Below are 20,655 nucleotides of genomic sequence, written 5' to 3' on the forward strand. Positions count from 1 at the left end.
ATCCAATGGGCTTATGAACAACGTGGCCATGATGACAGAGATGAAGGTTATGAATGGATTCGGCAACATAGATTTCCACTCACTAAGGCTTACCTGACTGTAACCACTGCTGAGTATACAGTCTACCAGCAGCAGAAACTAACACTGAGCCCTCAAATGACACCATTCCCCAGGGTGATCAGTCAGCTACCTGGTGGCAGATTGATTACCTTGGACTGCTTCCCTCATTTTGTTCTTTCTGGCTTAGACACTAGTCTGGATACAGATTTGCCTTCCTTGTATTTAACACTTCTGATAAAACTACCATCTGTAGACTTACAGAATGCCTTATCCACACATATATCTTATCTTAACTTATTCAGTTAAGATAACAGCAAAAAGAAGTATGGCAATGGGCCCATCCTCATGGAATTCACTGGTTTTATCATGATCCCCCACCATCAGGAAGCTGCTGCTTTGATAGAACACTGGAATGGCCTTTTCAAAACTTGGTTATGGCATCAGCTAGGTGGAAATATCTTGCAGGGCTGGAGCAAGGTTTGGGCTTTGCAACCACTTTGGACTCCTTCATGCGCCTGAATCAAAAAATGAAGAAGGGAATTACTGTGCTGGCTGAGTGATTGATCCTGACTACCAAGGCGAAATTAGACTACTACCCCACAGTGGAGGTAAGGACCAGTATGTCTGAAATACAAGAAATCCCTCAGGACATCTTTTAGTATTACCACGTTCTGTGACTTATGGTCAATAGAAAACTACAATAATCCAATCCAGATAGGACTACTAATGGCCCAGATCCTTCAGGAATGAAGATTTTGGTCATTCCACCAGGTAAGAACCAAGACCAGCTTAGGTGGTTTCTGAAGGGACTACAGAATGTGTAGTGGAAGAAGGTAGTTATAAATACCAGCTACGACCATGTTACCAGTTAAAGAAATGTGCACTTAATTGTAATGAGTATTCCTCCTTATTTTGTTATAAACATGTTTGTGTATACATGTGTATGCATGTATATATATATATATATATATATATATATATATATGCAAATATCTCTGATTTCTTCCCTCCCTCATTCTCCTATAATGTAACATGTGATGTATTGACTTATTATAAATAAAGTATTATTAATCTTACACCATAGTATTTATGTTATGGGATATCAAGGAAAAGAGTAAACATGACTTAAGGATATTATCTCCTTTAGGGGAAAGGGTTAGTGCATTTCAGTTGTATACAGAATAGTTGTATGATGTTAGGTGAAATTATGACCCTGTGTTGTCTTCATTTGGAGATTAAGTATAGTGTAAGAAGATGCATATGGCTGCCAAGTTGACAAAGGGTGGACTTGTAATGGTTAATTTTATGGGTAAATTTCTGGTAGTTAATTTCATGTGTCAACTTGCCTGGACCAAGGGATGCTCAGATAGTTGTTACAACATTATTTCTTGGTAGGCATGTAAGGATGTTTCTAGATGAGATTAACATTTAAATTGGTAGACTGACATATTCCCAGGGTCATGGGATCAAGCCCTTTGTTGGGTTCTGCACAGAGCATGGAGCCTGCTTAACATTCTCTCTCTCTCCCTCTACCCCTCCCCTACTTGTATGCTCTCTCTCTAAAATAAAATAAAATAAAATAAAATAAAATAAAATAAAATAAAATAAAATAAAATAAAATAAAATAAAAATTTAAATAAATAGATAGATAGATAGATAGATAGATAGACTGAGTAAAGCAGATTTCCCTCCCCAATGTTGGCAAGGCTCATATAATGTGCTGATGGCCTGAAGAGAAAAAAGACAAGGTATCAGAGAATTTGCTCTCTATACCAGACTGTGTGAGCTGGAACATTGGTATTCTGCTTTTGAACTGGGATTTACATCATTGTTATCCCGGTTTTCAGGCCTTTGGTCTCAGATTGGAGCTACACCACTAATTTTCTTGTGTTTCTAATTTGCAGATAAAGATCATGGAACTTTTCCATAATTGTGTGAGCTAATTCCTTATAATGAATACCTTAATTAATTAATTAATTAGTGTGTGTATGTGTGTGCATGTGCACATGCATGTACTCTGTTTCTCTGGAAAAAAATGGCTATTGTGAGCAATTTTCTTCAGGATGTAAGTTATTTTCAAATTCAAACCCCTATCTAGCTTTTCATCCTGAAATTCAAGCATTATCTCATTTTTTTTCCTTCGTAGTGTCTGGAAACAAAGGAAATAAAATCCTGAATCTATCAAATTCTAGCAATATAACCTTAAATTTTCTGTATTTCATTGCCTCATCTTTTTTCTTCAAGTTTTTTTATTTTAGAGAGGGATAGAGCATGTGAGAGCAGGAGAGGGGACAGAGGGAGAGAGAGAGAGAATTCCAAACAGGCTCTACACTTAGCGCACAGCCTGACACAGGTCTTGACCCTACAACCCGGGGAACAATCACTTGAGCTGAAATCACAAGTCAGATGCTCAACTGACTGAGCCACCCAGGAGCCCCATTGTCTCATCTTTAAAATAGAGATAATAACACTACCAATCTCATAGGTTGTTAGAATTAAATTAGAAAAAAACGTATGTATGCTTAGAACAAGTACTAGCTCATAGTAAATGCTCAGTAAATGTTAGACATTATCATTATAGTGGAAGAGGAGCTTCTGGTTCCCTTGATGCCCTTTTATCCTTACTTGCCTCTCCTGCTGATGATCTGATGTCTGGGAGTAAGACTAGATAATTACCCCAGGCATCACTGGCTCTCACTGGCTTGCTGATTCTTTGAGACTCAGTTGTATCCTCATCTAGTCTCCCCATTTTGGGTGGTCTACTTGTAACTTTTGATTACAGGGTTCTCTGGCCTCCTGCTATAGTGACTCCCTTATAGATATACTGACTTTTTGATTGTCAATTATTTTCTGTGCTTCTGAGGAGCTGGTGTCTATTCTGCATTTTGCTCTATTCAACATTTATCTTTTATAATATCTATTCTCTAGTCCTGCAGGCTTTGGCTTTGATGATCCAAACTAAATCTTTTTAGAAACCAAAACAAACAACTTTCCTGTGAATTCCTAGCCCTTGAGAATCAAAAGCTCTTTGGTTTCAGGCTGTAATGCCTGCTGAGTGTTTTAAAAATTCCACTTAACATTTCTATAAACTTCTTTGTTGTAGAACTTTATCTACTTTGCCCTGAAGCAGTGAATATTAAAGCCAGTATGTGGAGAATTTAGGAGCAGAGAAAATAATTTCAAGGAAAGAAAAGAAAATCCCAAATGATAGAAATGTGGTAGATATGATGGATTGACCAAACACGGAAGACACACCATGTACCTGTGTTAAACACAACACTGCATAAAATACAAAATATGTTTTCAATTTATTGCTGAACTCAAAATTAAGGAAAGGAAAATCCAAAGTGCCAGAAATGAGCAGAAATTCAAAAGTTATTAGGATGAGCAATAACTTATAAGGTTATCAGGACTGAATATAGTCCTGAAAAACAGAGAGCTGGGATTTTAACATTTGTGTAAGGAGTTAAACCCATGGAATGGGTGCCATGCAGGGGTGACAACAGAGTTGAGGTAGTTACATAAAGCTGGGGATGGGAGTGCCTGGTTGGCTTAGTCATTAGAGCATGCCGCCCTTGATCTCGGGGTTGTCAGTTTGGTCCCCACGTTGGATGTAGAGATTACTTAAAAATAAAATCTTAAAAAAAGAAAAAATAAAGCTAGGGAAGACTTTATGCCACCTTCTCCATGGACTTCCCCAATGGCTCAGGGAACAACAAAACATACATACATGTGGAACTAAATGAAAAACTCAGAAATAGACGCATGAATATATGGAATCTTGGTATGTGGCAAGAATAGAATAAGAAATGATTGGTGGAAGGATGAAATATTCAATAGATGCTGCTAAAAAATTGCAACTCACATAAAAAAATTATATGAAAAAATTTACTTACCCATGTACAAAAAATATACTCAAAATAGAGTAAATTCAGTAAATAAAGGGGAAAAAAATCTTTAAAACTCTTAAAACAAAATGAGAAAAAAACATAAGGCGTTTCTTGTATGTAAGGCTACGGATTTTAGATTTTGTCCTATAGGTTGAGGGAGATATTGGAGTGTTTCAAGCATAGACATGACCCATGCAGAAGATAAATGTGCCTTGGAGAAAGAGAATGACAGCAGAATAAGGTATACTTGATAAGATGTTAACATCAGTTGCATTACCTCTTTCACACGAAGTGTTGTTGCTAGTGAAAATCAACACATCCCTGAGCCTTGTATGTAAGTCGTTGATCCAGCTTATGCTTTTATTCTCTAAACCTATTAGGAAAACTATCATAAACAGTTTATTTTCAGCTATTAGGACCAATATATATTTTCATGCTCCTACCTCGTTACAGCAACTCTTCATCCCATACCAACATCTAGTCTTTAGGACATTAATGGCTTCTACATTCCATAGGCCTATACTATGCTATATTTCACTGATGATATCCTGATGATTTACTTGGTCTGCAGAAAGTAGAAACTCTTCTAGACATTTTGGTAAGATGCATGAATGTCAGGTGGTAATAAAAAAATTCACAAAAATTCAGAGGCCTGACACCTCAGTGAATTTTAGGGTTCTAATTTCTCATTTCTAGGAACATGTTAAGTTATCCCATCCAAAGTGAAAGACAAGTTGTTGTATCTGGCCTCCTTACTACTAAGAAAAGAGCTTAACAATTAGTGTGCTTCTTTGGACTTTGGAGATAATATATAATAATCATTTGGTTGTGCTATTCTGACCTATTTACTATGTAATTAGAAAAGCTGCCAATTTTGAATGGGATTTGGAAGAAATAAAGGTTCTTGAATAGGCCAAGCTGCCATGCAAGCTGCTCTTCCACTTGGGTCATATAACCCAGCAATGTAATGGTGCTGAAAGTATATGTAGTAAACAAGGATGCTACATGGAGCTTTTGACAGGTATGTATAAATGAACTACGGTGCAGACATGAAAGATTTTGGAACAAAGTGATGCCACTCTCAAAATATAACTACACCTCTTTCAAGAAATGGCGTCTGGTTTGTTACTGGGCCCTAGTAGAAAGGGAATATTGACTTACCATGGACCATAAAGTAACATGTATCCAGAGCTGTCCATCATGACCTGAGTGTTGTCTAATCCACCAAGTCATAAATATTGCTGTGCACAATAGCACTCTGTCATAAAATAAAAGTTATATGTATGAAACTGTGGTCTTGAGAAGGTCCTGAAGATACAAGTAGTTTTCATGAGCAAATAGCCCAGGTACCACGGCTTCTATTCCTGCTAAAATTTTTCCTTCCTCTTATCAGATGTTCCCTATGGCCAGTTGACTTAGGGGAAAAAAATGTTTAATTTTACATATTATTCTGCATGATATGCTGACACTACACAAAATTGGAGGGTGGACTACTACAGCACTATAGCCCCACTCTAGAGAGGCCTTAAAAGGAAATCCTTCCAGTGGGTAGAACTTTACCCAGTGTATCTGGTTGCTCATTTTTCTGGCATACCAGAGGTAGAAGTCTACTCTAAGTCATGAACACTGCCTAATGATTTGACTAGATGGTCAAAGAATTGGTAGCAACACAACTGGGAAACTAGTGACAGGAGGTACTATATATAGATTGATGTTTTTGGAAATGACGATATTTGTGTTGCAGGTAAATGCTTACCAAAGAACAAGCTCATCAGAAAAGGCTTTCAATAATCAGGTGGACATGATGACCGATTCTGTGGCCATCAGTCAAACCCTTTCCCTAGGCACCTCATCCTTGTCTAGTACAATCATGACAAATTGTTCAAGGCAGCAGGAATAAAGGTTATATATTTGCTTAGCAACACAGACTTCTAGTCACCAAGGCTGAGCTGGCTAATTAATCTACCAACCATATGGGGCCATTCCCCAGGGGAATCAAAGAAGCTCCTGACTGATTGTATTGCCTATTTACATCTTGAAAGACAGAGCACTTTGTTCTTACTGTAATAGATACTCAAGATGTGGATTTGTCTTCCCTGCCTACAACATTTCTGCCAAAGCCATCTATGAACTTAGAGAATGCCTTATTCACCATCTGTATATTCCACACATTGCTTCTCATCAAGAGGTTCATTTTATAGTGAATGAAGTATGGCAACAAAAACATGGAATTCACTGGTCTGATCAAGTACTCCACTACTCTGAAGTGGAAGAGCTTTTTGAAGTTTCAGTTAAAAGCATCAGCTAGGGGGCGCCTGGGTGGCTCAGTCCATTAAGTGTCTGACTGGATCGCAGCTCAGGTCAGGATCTCATGGTTTCTGAGATAGAGCCCTGCATCTGGCTTTGTGCTGACAGCATGCAGCCTGCTTGGGATTCTCTCTCTGCACCTCCCTCTCTCTCTTTCTTTCTCTCTCTCTTCCAAAATAAATAAATAAATTGTGAAAAAATTTAAAAAAATAAAATATGTTTTCAAAAGAGCATCAGCTAGAGGACAACACTTTACAAGGCTGGGGTAATGTCGCATAGGATACAGTGTGTGTTCTAAATCAGTGACCAATATATGATGCTCTCCCATTTGCAAAAGTTTATAGGCCTGGGAATCAATTGGCTGAAATGGGAATGTTTCTCCTCAATATTACCTCAGGGCCAGAATTAGGATGAAATAAACGAAGTACTCAACTACAGTACAAAATTTGAGTGTCAAAAAACTTAATAATAAATACTAATATTTTAATGCAACATTTTAAAATAAAAACTAACACAAAAAGAATGATAAATAATACACAAAAATTTTAAATAATATCTTTGTTTGCCTTATAACTCTATGTTATTGTGCAAAGAGAACAGTCATTTCCTATCAGCTCAGAAATCCTGGGCCCAAATGGATATCACACCCCCACCAGGTGGATTATAATGGCATGCAAACAAATTAGGCAACCTCAGGTACCTATATGTTGTTGTTGCATATTTTCCCTCTTTACATAGGTACTTCCCTTTGTGATCCTCTATGAAAATTTTTGCTTACTGTGTCTATGACTGGGCTGCTGATCTAGACTTTGGGCTTTGCTAATCTAGAGTTTGGGCTTTGCTTGTTAAGAATTCTTAGTTCCCAAGTGTGGCCCATTTCCACCAGGAGACACAGCAACCGTTCCATTAAATTAGAAGTTGAGATGGCTACCTGCCTGCTTGGGGTTTGTTATGCCTGTGAATCACCAAGAAAGAGAGTTAAATATATTACTGGGGTGATTGATTCTGACTATCAAGAAAACATCATGTTGCTACTATAAAATGAAATAAGGAAAAGTATGTCTGGAATGCAAGAGACCACTGGGAGCAACTGAAAATACTTTCATGTTCTGTGATATAACTCAAAAGAAAAAACTACCGACACATACTACAACATGGATGACCCTCAGAAACATTATGCTACTTGAAAGGAGCCAAATGCAAAAGATCACATATTATATGATTTCATTTATATAAAATTTCCAGAAAGGGCAAATCCACAGAGTTAGAAAGTAGGTTTGTTGTTTCCTGGCTCTGAGGGTGGAAGTAGGGAATTATTTCCAAAGGGACAAGAGGGATTTTGTTGGGACGATGGAGATGTTCTGAAACTGAATTTTGATGATGGTTACACAACTCAGTAAATTTACCAAAAATCATTGAGCTGTACACAAAAAATAGTAAAATTTATGGCATGTAAATTATACTTCAACAAAGCTGTTTTAAATAAGTCAATGGAAAACTACAACAACCCAATATATGCAGGACTCTTAAAGAACCAGACCCTGGGGCGCCTGGGTGGCGCAGTCGGTTAAGCGTCCGACTTCAGCCAGGTCACGATCTTGCGGTCCGGGAGTTCGAGCCCCGCGTCGGGCTCTGGGCTGATGGCTCAGAGCCTGGAGCCTGTTTCCGATTCTGTGTCTCCCTCTCTCTCTGCCCCTCCCCCGTTCATGCTCTGTCTCTCTCTGTCCCAAAAATAAATAAACGTTGAAAAAAAAATTAAAAAAAATAAAAAATAAAAAAAGAACCAGACCCTGCAGAAATGAAAGTTTTAGTCACCCATCAAAGAAGGAACAATGACCTACCAAGGTATGTGCTGAGGGCAAACAGGTAGCACAAGGTAGTGATTATAGATACCAGCTACAACTATATGACAAGTTGCGGAAGTAAACAAATTATCTAACATAGATGTGTTAATAATAGTTAGCCAAGTATCTCAGAATTTAAGTTACAGGTTATCAAAAGTGTTTCTGATCCATCTAGAAAAAAAAAGGACATGATCCAATGTACAAGGAAATTTGTATCTCCTTTAGAGAAAGAGTTTGCATGATTTGGGTTGTATAAGAAACATTGGCAACATGTTAGATGGAAGCTTGATTTTGCTGTCATCTTTGCTTGATTGTTAAGTCTAGTTTCAAGAAGTGTGTACAAATGTTAAGTTGACAGGAGGTGAACTGTGGTGGCTTTTTACTGTTTCAGCTTATCCAGGCTGGATCTGTTTCCTGTAATCCCCTTTCCTATGTAGTCTCAGGCTACGGTTGGCCACAAGAGAAATTTCCTCAAACCTGTTCAGTGGAAAAAATTTTAAAGTTGCCATTTTTGTGTTCTAAAGTTTGGTATGGGGCACCATCAGCACGGCTGCTCAGACTTGTTATTGCTGATCTTATAGTTAACCTTGTTGGTGTGGGATACAATCAGGGTATACAGCTTTTCCAGCTCTCCTGAGATCTCTTCTAGTGTCCTGGGGCCAGGTATGAGTGAAACTCCATAGTAAAGAACACCAGATTCTCCCAAAGATCCCTCGCACCATGGAGGTTCCGGTTGTCCTCATGGAATCCAGTTTATTCCCATGGGTTCTAGCCATCATTGTAAGATCTAGATTGTTCTTGCTCTCCCCCCAGTTCTCACACAGCTCCCTTCAGCTGCCAGCTCAGCTAACCTATAGTGACGTTAGGCCCACCACCAGGTGCAAAGGCCACACAGTCTGACACAGACTTCTCGATGAGCTTCTACATTTGTGTAAAGTTTACCCCATATCATAAATCCCTTATTCTATATAGCTCAGCGTTGTATTTCTTCTCTGAATGAACCTGGCTGATACAGAAGTTGTGGCAGCAATGCTGGCAAGAAGTGATCAACGTTTTTATTTAGCATTTAGTTTGTATCATATGCTATGTTAAGAATTTTGCATGACTTATTCCATTTTAATCTTTACAGCAACATCATAAAGTAGACACTAGTTTCTCTCATTTTGTTGATGAGGGAAATAAGGGTTAGAAAGTCGATAGAATAAAAATATAAAGCATCTGATCCCAGCACAAGCACTGATCTCGAAAGCAGTGTTTGTTATCTTTGTCTCCAGAGTTCCAGCTCTGTACCTATGCTCTACTCAATTGCACATTTTTTCTCCTCATGTTCTCCTTTCAGTAGACTGGAATCACTTCTGAAATTTCCAGAACCAGACATGGCCCATGATTGTGCACTTTTAAAGATCTACTTTTATAGAATACTTAATCTAGCCTTCCAGATACTACCAAGTTTCTCTAGGTCATGGCTCATGTTTTATCCCATGGCCATCTGTCCATTATCCTAGAAATGTAGTTGTAGTAAAATACCCTCTTTTTTTTTTTTAATTTTTTTTTTAACGTTTATTTATTTTTGAGACAGAGAGAGACAGAGCATGAACGGGGGAGGGTCAGAGAGAGGGAGACACAGAATCTAAAACAGGCTCCAGGCTCTGAGCTGTCAGCACAGCGCCTGATGTGGGGCTCGAACTCACAGACCACGAGATCATGACCTGAGCCGAAGTCGGGCCGCTTAACTGACTGAGCCACCCAGGCGCCCCTAAAATACCCTCTTAAGAGAATACCTGAAGTAAAAATGCATGAATCAGATCTCATTCTCTTTATTTCATAAATATTTTTATACAGTCACTGATTCTGTATTGGAAAATTATGCCTAATGCCCCCTTTTAAAGATGCCCTTTCTAAAGGCAGAATGCTTTCCTTTAATTGAATTAGAATATTATAGATATGTTGGTATAGTCACATTTTTTCTTGCTTTGATATTTCAGGAGAAAAATCATGAATTTTAGATTTATTCAGATCCTCTTATTTAAAGCCTAGAAATTATTTTCCTTTTTTCCCCCAATTATTTGGGCCACTTTTATTTTCTAAAGATAAAAATGGAATATTTTGGTATTTTTAGAAGAACAAGATAAATGATATAAGTTACTTGCTCTGTCAATTTATTTTTCTGAAACTGGAAAAAAAAATAGCTTAGATTTCAGAAATTAGACCTAGCATCTCAAGGGAATCACAGAACTCTCCCTCTGGATCTTTTTTCTTGTAAATATTGTATGTCTTTAATTGAAGAGCTTGTTAAGCCCAAGGAATATAGAAATTTTATTTCCATTCAGAAACTATATTTCATCATCATATCAAAGGCTTTGAGAATATGCAAGTTGTCAGAAATTAGCTAGTGTAACACTGCAGAGAGATCTTAAACTGCATTTTGTCCTAGTTTTACCCAGTATCTAGGCTAACCAAAGTAAAAAAAAACCCAAACACTTTCTTGAACTTGTAATTGTCTTCAAAATCTAGTAACATACACACACTCACACACACACACACACACACACACACACACACACACACACACCTGAGGATGAAAAACGGATCTTTATTCTTATTTTTAAGCTTCAAAGGAAATGTTGTTTAAAAAGGGGCATGGGTCCAGGAAAGACATTATATTGATTGTTCACTACCATATTCTGTGTGTTCCTTCACTGAGACTATATACGAGGCTTCTTATTTTCATCGGAACTACAATATTAATCAGAAGAGATAGATAAATACAATTAAATCAACTACAAATGTTTCTTGTGTTCTGATTTACTTTGCTGTATTGGAAGTCTCAAAAAGACAGTATACTCTCTGGGCCAACCTAACTTGAAAATTACAATATGAGTCATATTCCTAAAGGAAAAATTGTACTATCATATTCTCCTTTTCAGATGCTATAAAATGGTCTCCAAATGCCAGTCCAATCCAATTAAAATTTCTAATGAAAGCCTTATAGGCCCTCTAGAATTTAAACCCACACAACTTAATTTCTTCTATATTCTAGCCCATGTTTTGCACTGCAGTCCCAGATAGGTCTGCTTATGAAGGCTTATGAATACTTACCCACTGAAAGTACCCTCCTTCTTTTAAGTTGATTTTGCTGAGTGACCTATAAGCTTCATGAGCTTGGATATTCAAATCTCTTCCCACATCAGGGAAGTTCTCAGCCATTATTTCTTTAAATAAGCTTTTTCCCCCTTCTCTTCTCCTTCTGGAACTTCAGTGATTTGCAAATTGGTCCTTTTGATGGTACCCTGAAGATTAGGTAGACTTTCTTCACTCTATCTCATTCTTTTTTCTTTGTTCTCCTCTGGATAATTTCAAACTTCTTGTCTTCAATTTCGCTGATTCTTTCTTCTGCTTGATAAAGTCAGCTATTGGTGCTCTCTATTGCATTTTTCATTTCATTCATTGAATGCTGCAGTTCCAGAATTTCTGGTTTTTTTTTTTTTTATGATTTATAACTACGTGTTAAACTTCTAATTTTGTTCAGGTATTGTTTTCCTGATTTCATTGAAGAATTTTTCTGTGTTTTCTTGTAGCTCATTGAGTTTCCTTTAAAAAGCTAATTTGAATTCTTTATTGGGTAAATCCTGGATCTGCATGTCTTTGGGTTTATTTACTGGAAGATTATTGTGATCCTTCAGCGGTGTCATGTTTTCTGAATTTTTTTATGTTCTTTGGATTTTTGTGTTGCTGTCTTCTCATTTTAAGTAGCATCAGTTCCTCCAGTCTATAGTAAATGCCTTTGGGTGAGAAGTACCTTCCATCAGACCCGCTAGAGATTCTGAGTTTTTCTCCGACCTGCCAGGAATACATCTGCTCCATGCATCTTGCTCCCTCTTGTGGCAGAATTCTTAAGCTACTATGGCTTCTCTCAATCCTGCAACACACCAAGCCCAATGCTGACAGCCTCTTTTGTTTTCCCAAAAGTGGTGCCACAGCTCAAGTTTTGGTCTCTAGCCGGCTGGCAGATTTGGGCCTGCTTTCTGCTTTGCATGCTCACTAGACATCCTCTAAAGCTTGCTGTTGCCCACCATCTTCAAAAGCTTGCACAGGGTGTTGGCCACAGAGTGGGGAGGCTATGTAGGTGACACACGCAGGTGCTAGGGTTGCCCAGGGGTCAATTGGGGGTATCCACAGATGAGGCTTTCTCAGCACTTTGTGGACAGACTTCCTGATGGAGTTCATAATGCAGTAAATAGGCCCCACTGTCCCTTAAATGCCCTCTGAGTCATGTGTCACTTCCCCAGACTTTTCCCGCCCTCCAGTGATGGAGCTCAGCATTTAGTTCTCTAAATGGGGTGGGAGAGGAATGAGCTTCTTTGGTAGCATCCACACAACTGTGGAAGCTGGGTGCTCACTCATACCTCTCTCCCTTTGCCCCACAGGAGAAATCATGGGCCCAGGAAGAGCTCTCTTAGCCCTAAACTGTGCCACCTTGGGGGAGGAGTTATTTGGGTAAAATCAAACTGTTCCTCTTACTCCAATGGATCTAAACTCAAATTTTACATTATTTTTCTCTAACAGAGTGCTAGATCTTCTCCTCTGGAAACCTAGACTTCAACAACGGCTCTCTCATACATAGGTGATTGTCTAAATCAGTGTTCTCCAGGGGCTCCTGGACTGGGTTCAAGAGGGGTTGGAGCTAGTTAATGCATCACTTCAATGTCTCTAGCCAAGATCAAGGTCCATCTGCCTATAATACCTGATGCGTGGGTGGGTGAGACGACTCCTGATGCCCTTGGCCCAGAGCTGTGGTGCTGGATCACACAGCTCCCACAAAGTCCCTTTTATTCATGGATAGGTTCTGCGTATTTGTTTTTGGGGAGGGGGAAATAACACATTAAATTCATAGCCAATAGTACTATAACTCATGCCTGAATGAAGCTTAATTTGTAAGGTACATCACTGCGTCCTTGTACTTAGGAAAACATTTTTCCCCCAAAAGCTGAAGAGACTCCCCCCTCCCTACTTCTTAACAGCATTACAGGGGGAAGGGTATCAGGCTCCCAGAAGATTTCCCTGTCTTCATTGTATCCCCTACCCCATGGGGTCAAGTATGACCCAAGCAGAGCCTCAGAAGATGTCATCAGCTCTGAAGTCTCATATAATAACAACTTCAAATCTACCAATTTCACTCTCTAATCCAACACACTTTCCAAATGCAGGGACTGGAAGATGGAATATCAGGAAACCTCATTAAGAGAGATAAAGGAGAAAATGATTTTAAGTGGTATCAACATTCTGTAAAGCTCAAATTATGCCACCTCCCTCAAACTGACAAATTAAATAACCCAAACAAATGGCAATGATGCAGGTCAAAGGGAACAGATGCTGTTCCCTTCATTGTGAGGAGGACAGAAACAACCATGGTGGTCTTATGTCACTATGATGCTGATGTAACTTCTTTACCTTGGCTTTAAAATATATTGTAACATCTGATAAATAAAGCTAGTTCTCTCTTTGCTTTTTGTTTTTAGAATTTTGCTGGCTATTCTCTCTTTTTTGTGGCAGATTGGGATTGGGATAGGTGAAGGTGAAAAACAAAGATTGGATTACAGGAGAGCTATGGCATTTGGCAAGTACGGACGGGAACAACGGTAATTATAAGAACTGTGCAGTTGCTGTAGGCTTTTGTTAACTCTTTTAGAAGCCTTGAAGACAAAAAAGACAAGCTAAGGTCATCCAGCTATTAATTCATATATTTGTGACTTAATTAGTATTGTTTAAGGTGATCCTTATCTTCTGCAAGCTCTGTGAAAATTACACTCAAGATCTGTTTGTAAAGTATCAGTGCTATGACAAATATGGAATGCTCAGCCTTTCCAGGTCTCCAATGTCAAGCCATGGCCCTGATAGGAAAAGGATGGGATCCTAAAACTCATAGGCAAGCCTGAAACTAATACCCATCAGAATTACTCCAAAGAGCAGAACAGACCCCTGTCTCTTGTTAGAAGAGAGCAATCTCCCATTAGCTAAAAATCTTGCAAAAACCTCATCTGAGACATATGCCTCAAAGATAACATTAGTCATTATTAAGATCTACCTTCTCCACTCCTCGTTGCCTTGAACAGATAGATGTAGTTTCTGCTTGAGGAGAAAGTACAATCATGATTATTCATGGACTCTATATTTGTGAATTTACCTACCAATTAAAATTTATTTGTAACCCAAAATCAGTACTCAAAGCACTTTCATGGTCATTTGTCATCATGCACATAGCTGCAAAAAATTTGAGCTGCTTGTTGCACACATACAAGCTGAAGTCAAACAAGACCATGCTCTACCTTCTTGTTTCAGTTCTCCTACTATAAACAAGCGTCCTTTTTCTGGTCTGTTTAGTGTCATGTTTTCACATTTTTGTGTTTCTTGATGGTGACTTTTCTGTTTAAAATAGCCCCCAGGGGCGTCTAGGTGGCTTAGTCAGTTAAGCATTCAACTCTTGGTTTCAGCTCAGGTCATGATTTCACGGTTTGTGAGTTCGAGCCACGCGTTGGACTCCACACTTACAGTACAGAGCCTGCTTAGGATTTTCTCTCTCCCTCTTTCTCTGCCCCTCCTCGCTTGCTCTCTCTGTCTCTCTCTCAAAAATAAATTTAAAAACTTGAGAAAATTAAAGATAAAATAAAATAAAATAAAATAAAATAAAATAGCCCTTAAAGGTAGTTTTGAAATGCTATCTAGTGTTACTAAGTGAAAGAAAGGTGTGATGTCTTACAGAGTAAATGTATATGTTAGATTAGCTTCATTCAGTCATGAGTTATGGTGCTATGACTGCACCATAAGCTGGTGCATAAGCTATGGCTGTGAGTTCAAGGTTAATGAATAAATAATACATATTAAATAAGGTATTTTAAAACAGAAACATACATAAATCAAGGTGTGTATTGATTGGTTGAGGAAAGTGTTGTGATTCCAGACTAGTAGAAATCTAACTATGTATTTATCCTACAAGTAATGGCTCAATGACTTTATAGAAAATAACTACCTCAAACACTGAGAGTTGACTGCACCTTATACACAAAAGGAATTTCGAGTTATGGCTAAGAAGTATGTATAGGAACTAGAGGAACACCTGTGGGAATAGACTGGTGGTAGTGAAGGTATGGAAATGTAAGACTGGATAGGGAAAATTTTATTGACACAGGGAACATCTTCTCATGCCTTGTGATTCAACATTCTGGCAAGGATGCCTGGAGCCAGTCCTAATATGGTTTGAGACAACATTTTGAAGCTTGAACATGATGATGCCTACATAAATGAGGTGGAGATATTAGAAATGCTTTGGAACAGTATTAAAGAAAGACTCAGAAAGCTCCAGATGTTAGAATTTTGGATAGATATTTAATGTGAGACTGGAGAACCCACCATCTGACTTTGTTTTGTAGAAGAGCCCAGAGGACACATTCTTCACTGAAACAATGAGGAATCCACAAATGAGGAAGCTCAATAGCTCAGAGTTGACAGTAGGACATGCTGCCATGGAACAGGTTTTCCTACTTATTACTGGAAGAGTTCTTTTCATGCAGACTGGTAGCATGTAAAAAATTTGACCATTTAACTGGCCATAAAGTAAGTATACACAAATTCAAAGAGTGAAATAATGCAAAGAATGTACTCAGACAACTATGCAACAATATTAGACACTTATAGCAAAATCTAACTAGAAAACCTCTTATAGTTTTAGGTTTTACATTTATGTATATCATATATTTTGAGTTAATTTTTCTTTAAAAAATTTTTTTTTAAATATTTATTTATTTTTGAGACAGAGAGAGAGAGAGAGAGAGAGTGAGAGCATGAGCAGGGGAGGGGCAGAGAGAGAGAAGACACAGAATCTGAAGCAGGCTCCCAGCTCCAAGCTGTGAGCACAGAGCCTGACGTGGGGCTCGAACTCACAAACTGTGAGATCATGACCCGAGCTGAAGTCGGACACTTAACCGACTGAGCCACCCAGGCGCCCCAGAGTTAATTTTTCTATATTGTATGACATATAGATCAAAGCTCTTTTAATATGGATATCTAATTGCTGTGGAGCCTATCTTTCTCCACTGAATATGTAACTTAACCTTACTGCACCTTTGGGAAGGATCAATTGAAAATATATGTATAAGTCTCTTTCTCTGTTCTGTTCGGTTGGTCTCTTGTCTATCTTTATACCAATAGTACATTCTGTTGATTTACTGTACATAATATTTATATTTCAACTTTACTAGGGTAAAGGATGTCCAGCTAGCTGGTGAAACAACTTCTGGGTGTGTCTGTGAGGGTGTTGCCAGAATAGAGTAGCATTTGAATCAGTAGACTGAGTAAAGAATATCTACCCTCACCAAGCGGGTGGGCATCAACCAATCTGTTCAGGGCTCAAACAGAACAAAAAGGTAGAGGAAGGTTGACGCCTGTTTTCTTGAGCTGGGGCATCGATTTTCTCCTGCCCACAAGTGACCCGAGCTCCCAGTTCTGGGGCCCTTGTACTCCAGGACTTATAGCAGCTGTGCCGCCTTCTTGCTCTCTCAGACCTTCAGTCTCAAACTGAAGACTGTTACACCATCAGCTCCCCTGGTTCTCAAGCTGTCAGACACTGAATTTATACTACTGTCTTTCCCTGTTCTCCAGCTTGCAGACAGTTATTGTGGGACTTCCTGGCCTCCAGCACTGTGTGAGACAATTTCTATATTAAATCTCCTCTTATATATATCTCTATATATCCTATTAGTTCTGTTTCTCTGGAGAACCCCAATACTCTGTAATTTTATAATAAATCTTTAAGTCCAGTAGTGTAAGTTTCCCAACTTGGTTCTTTTTCAGAGTTGTTTTAGGTATTCTACATCTTTTGCAATCCATATGAATTTCAGAATCAGCTTGCCAATTTTATAAAAAACCTACTGTAATTTTGCTTGGGATTGTATTGCATCTACAGATGAATGTTGGGGGGAACTGACATCTTAAAACAGAGTCTTCTGATCCATGAACATGGTGTATTTCTCCATCCATGAACATGGTGTATTTCTCCATTTATTTAGTTCTTCTTTAAGTTCTTGCAGTAATGTTTCATAGGTTTCAGTTTCTAGGTCTTGCACATCTTTTGTCAGATTTATTCCTAAGCATTCCATATTATTTGATGCTACTGTAAATTGTATTTTTAAAATTTCAATATCTAATTGCTTATTACTAAAATGTAAAACCACAATTGATTGTAAAATAATCACCTGGGGGGAGGGGCGCCTGGGTGGTTCAGTCGGTTCAGCATGCGACTTTGGCTCAGGTCACGACCTCATAGTTCTTGGGTTCGAGCCCCACATCAGGCTGTGTGCTGACAGCTCAGAGCCTGGAGCCTGCTTCGGATTATGTGTCTCCCTCTCTCTCTGCCCAAGAGAGCTTGCTCTCTCTCTCTCTCTCAAAAAAAAAAGTAAACATTATTTATTTATTTTTTTAAATAACCACCTGGTATCAGGCAACCTTGCTAACTCATTTATTAGTTCTAAAAGCTTTTTTATAAATCTCATGGTGTTTTCTACACAATCTTCTTCAAACAAACAAAATATAACTTCTTCCTTTCCAATTTGGATGGATTTTATTATTTTTCTTGCCTAATTGCAATGATTAGAACCTCCAGTAAAATGTTGAATAGAAAGGGTGAAAGCAGCCATCCTCATCATGTTTCTAACCTTAAAAAAATTTTGATCTTTCACCACTGTGTATGACATTAGCTGTAGGATTTTTGTAAATGGCATTTATCTGGTTGAAGAAATTCCCTTGTCCCAGTTTGCTGAAAGGTTTTGTTTTTTCTTACAAATCAGGAATGGAAATTGGATTTTGTCAAATGATTTTCTGCATCTATTGAAATGATTATGTTTTTTATTTTACTCTGTTAATGTGGTGAATTACATTGATTTTCAAATGTTAAGACAACTTTGCATTTGTAGGATATAGTCCCACTTGACCATGATATATTATCCCTTCTATACACTGTTGTATTTGATTTGTTAAGATTTCACTTAGAATTTTTACATATATGTGCATAATTGATACTGTTCTGTAGTTTTATTTACTTGCAACATCTTTACATGATTTTGGTATCAAAGTAATGCTGGCCCCATAGAGTGAGTTGAGAAGTATTCTCTCCTCATTAATTTTCTGGAAGATTTTGTGTGGAAGTGATATTCTTTCTTTCCTAAATGCTTTATAGAATTCAGCAGAGTTTGGCATTCATGACTTAAGGTTAGGGCAAACATTTGTTAGATAGGACACAAAAACATGGTAAAAAAGATTGATAAGTTGGACTTCATTAAAATTAAGAACTTCTCTTCTTTGAAAGAGAGCAAAAGGCAAACTACACACTGTTAATAGAGCAAAAAGGCAAACTACAAACTGAAGGAATATATTTGTAAAACCAAATCTGATTAAACACCTGTATTTAAGATATATAAAGAACTTTCAAAAATGTACTAATAAAAAAACCAGTAACACGTAGGTAAAAAGTTTGAACAGACATTTTGCCAAAAAAGACACATAGATGACAATAAGCACACGAAGAGCCATTTGATATCAGTAGTCATTAGGTAAATGTAAATTATAACCACAGTAAGATAATGTATTTTGTTAGAATATCTAAAATTAAAAGTGCTAATGTAGAGCAACTGAAACTCTCATACAATTCTATTGGGAATGTAAAATGGTAGACTATCTTAGGAAAACAATTTAGCAGTTTCTTTAAAAGTTAAACATATATGTCCCATATAATCCAGCCATTCTACTCCTATGTATTCACCCAAGATAAATTAAAGTATATGTCCACATGAAGACTTATAAGCAAATATTCATAGTAGCCTTATTGAACTAGCCAAAAACTGAAGACAACCTAAAGGTTGATCAATAGGTATAAATACAGCCATATGTAGAATACTACTCAGCAATAAAAAAAACTATTGATCCATGAAACATGGATTAATCTAAAAATTATTATGCTAGGGGCGCCTGGGTGGCGCAGTCGGTTAAGCGTCCGACTTCAGCCAGGTCACGATCTCGCGGTCCGTGAGTTCGAGCCCCGCGTCAGGCTCTGGGCTGATGGCTCGGAGCCTGGAGCCTGTTTCCGATTCTGTGTCTCCCTCTCTCTCTGCCCCTCCCCCGTTCATGCTCTGTCTCTCTCTGTCCCAAAAATAAAATAAACGTTGAAAAAAAAAATTTAAAAATTATTATGCTAAGTGAAAGAAGGCAAAAAAAAGAGTACAGACTGCATGAGAACATTATATAAAATTTTATAAAATACAAATTAATCTATAATGAGAGAAGGCACATAAGTCATTGTCTGGAAATAGATGGGCAAGGAGAGGTGGGAGAGAAGGATTACAAAGGGGCATGCTGAAACTTTGAAGATAATGGATATGTTCAATATCATGATTGTGGTGATGGCCTCAGGGGTGTGTGTTAATGTGTATATTATATTTTTAAAAATTCATTGTACATTTAAATATATACAGTTCATTATATGTCAATTTTTCTTCAATAAAGCTGATAAAAATTTAAATACATTAAATATATCATAAGGTAAAAACTCAAATAATAAATGAAGAGAATTTGCCACAGTATAGATTATAAAGAATTAGGATTCAGTAAATATGCAGATCCCCTAAAAATCAATAAGAAAATAGCTAAGAACTCAATAGAAAAGTGGGGCGCCTGGGTGGCTCAGTCGGTTGAGCGGCCGACTTCGGCTCAGGTCACGATCTCGCGGTCCGTGAGTTCGAGCCCCGCGTCGGGCGCTGTGCTGACAGCTCAGAGCCTGGAGCCTGTTTCAGATTCTGTGTCTCCCTCTCTCTCTCTGACCCTCCCCCGTTCATGCTCTGTCTCTCTTTGTCTCAAAAATAAATAAACATTAAAAAAAAAATTTAAAAAAAAAGAAAAGTGGGTTAAAATAATAAATAGAAATTTCATATATAAGGATGCAGAAGTGGCTCTCAAATATATGCACTTATATTCAATTTCTTTAGTATGACAATTAAACCACTTTCCAGGTTGGTTAAAGGGAAAAATTAAAGAACAGTAAGTGTATATGAGGATGTGGAGCAATAGGAATTGGCTATAAGTTGGTATAACCACTTTTGGAAACAGTTTGCTACATACAGGAAAATTGAACACACTTAAATTCTACACCCCCACAATTCCACAATTAGCTATATGCCTAAATAATTGTCAAATATGTGTGTTTATAAGCAAGAATACTTATTGCCACATTGTTTAAAAATCATAGAAACAGTCTGCAAATCAGTATATCCATATATTAACAGTATAAAAGTATATAAAAGTATATAAGCTATGGTATATTCATATAACAGTATACTCATATTACAAATATGTAAAATGAATGAGTTATAGTATATATATCCACATGATTGTAACTCAAAAACAATGTTAGAGTGAAGGAAGCAAGTTACAGAATAATTCTTACAAATTCTTATAAATTTCAAAACCAGGCAAAACTGAAGAGTGTATTTTAAGAGCTATATATATGCTTA

Source organism: Puma concolor, chromosome C1 (assembly GCF_028749965.1).
Source record: "Puma concolor isolate L17-30 chromosome C1, mPumCon1.1.hap2, whole genome shotgun sequence".
In the NCBI taxonomy this organism is placed as follows: domain Eukaryota; kingdom Metazoa; phylum Chordata; class Mammalia; order Carnivora; family Felidae; genus Puma; species Puma concolor.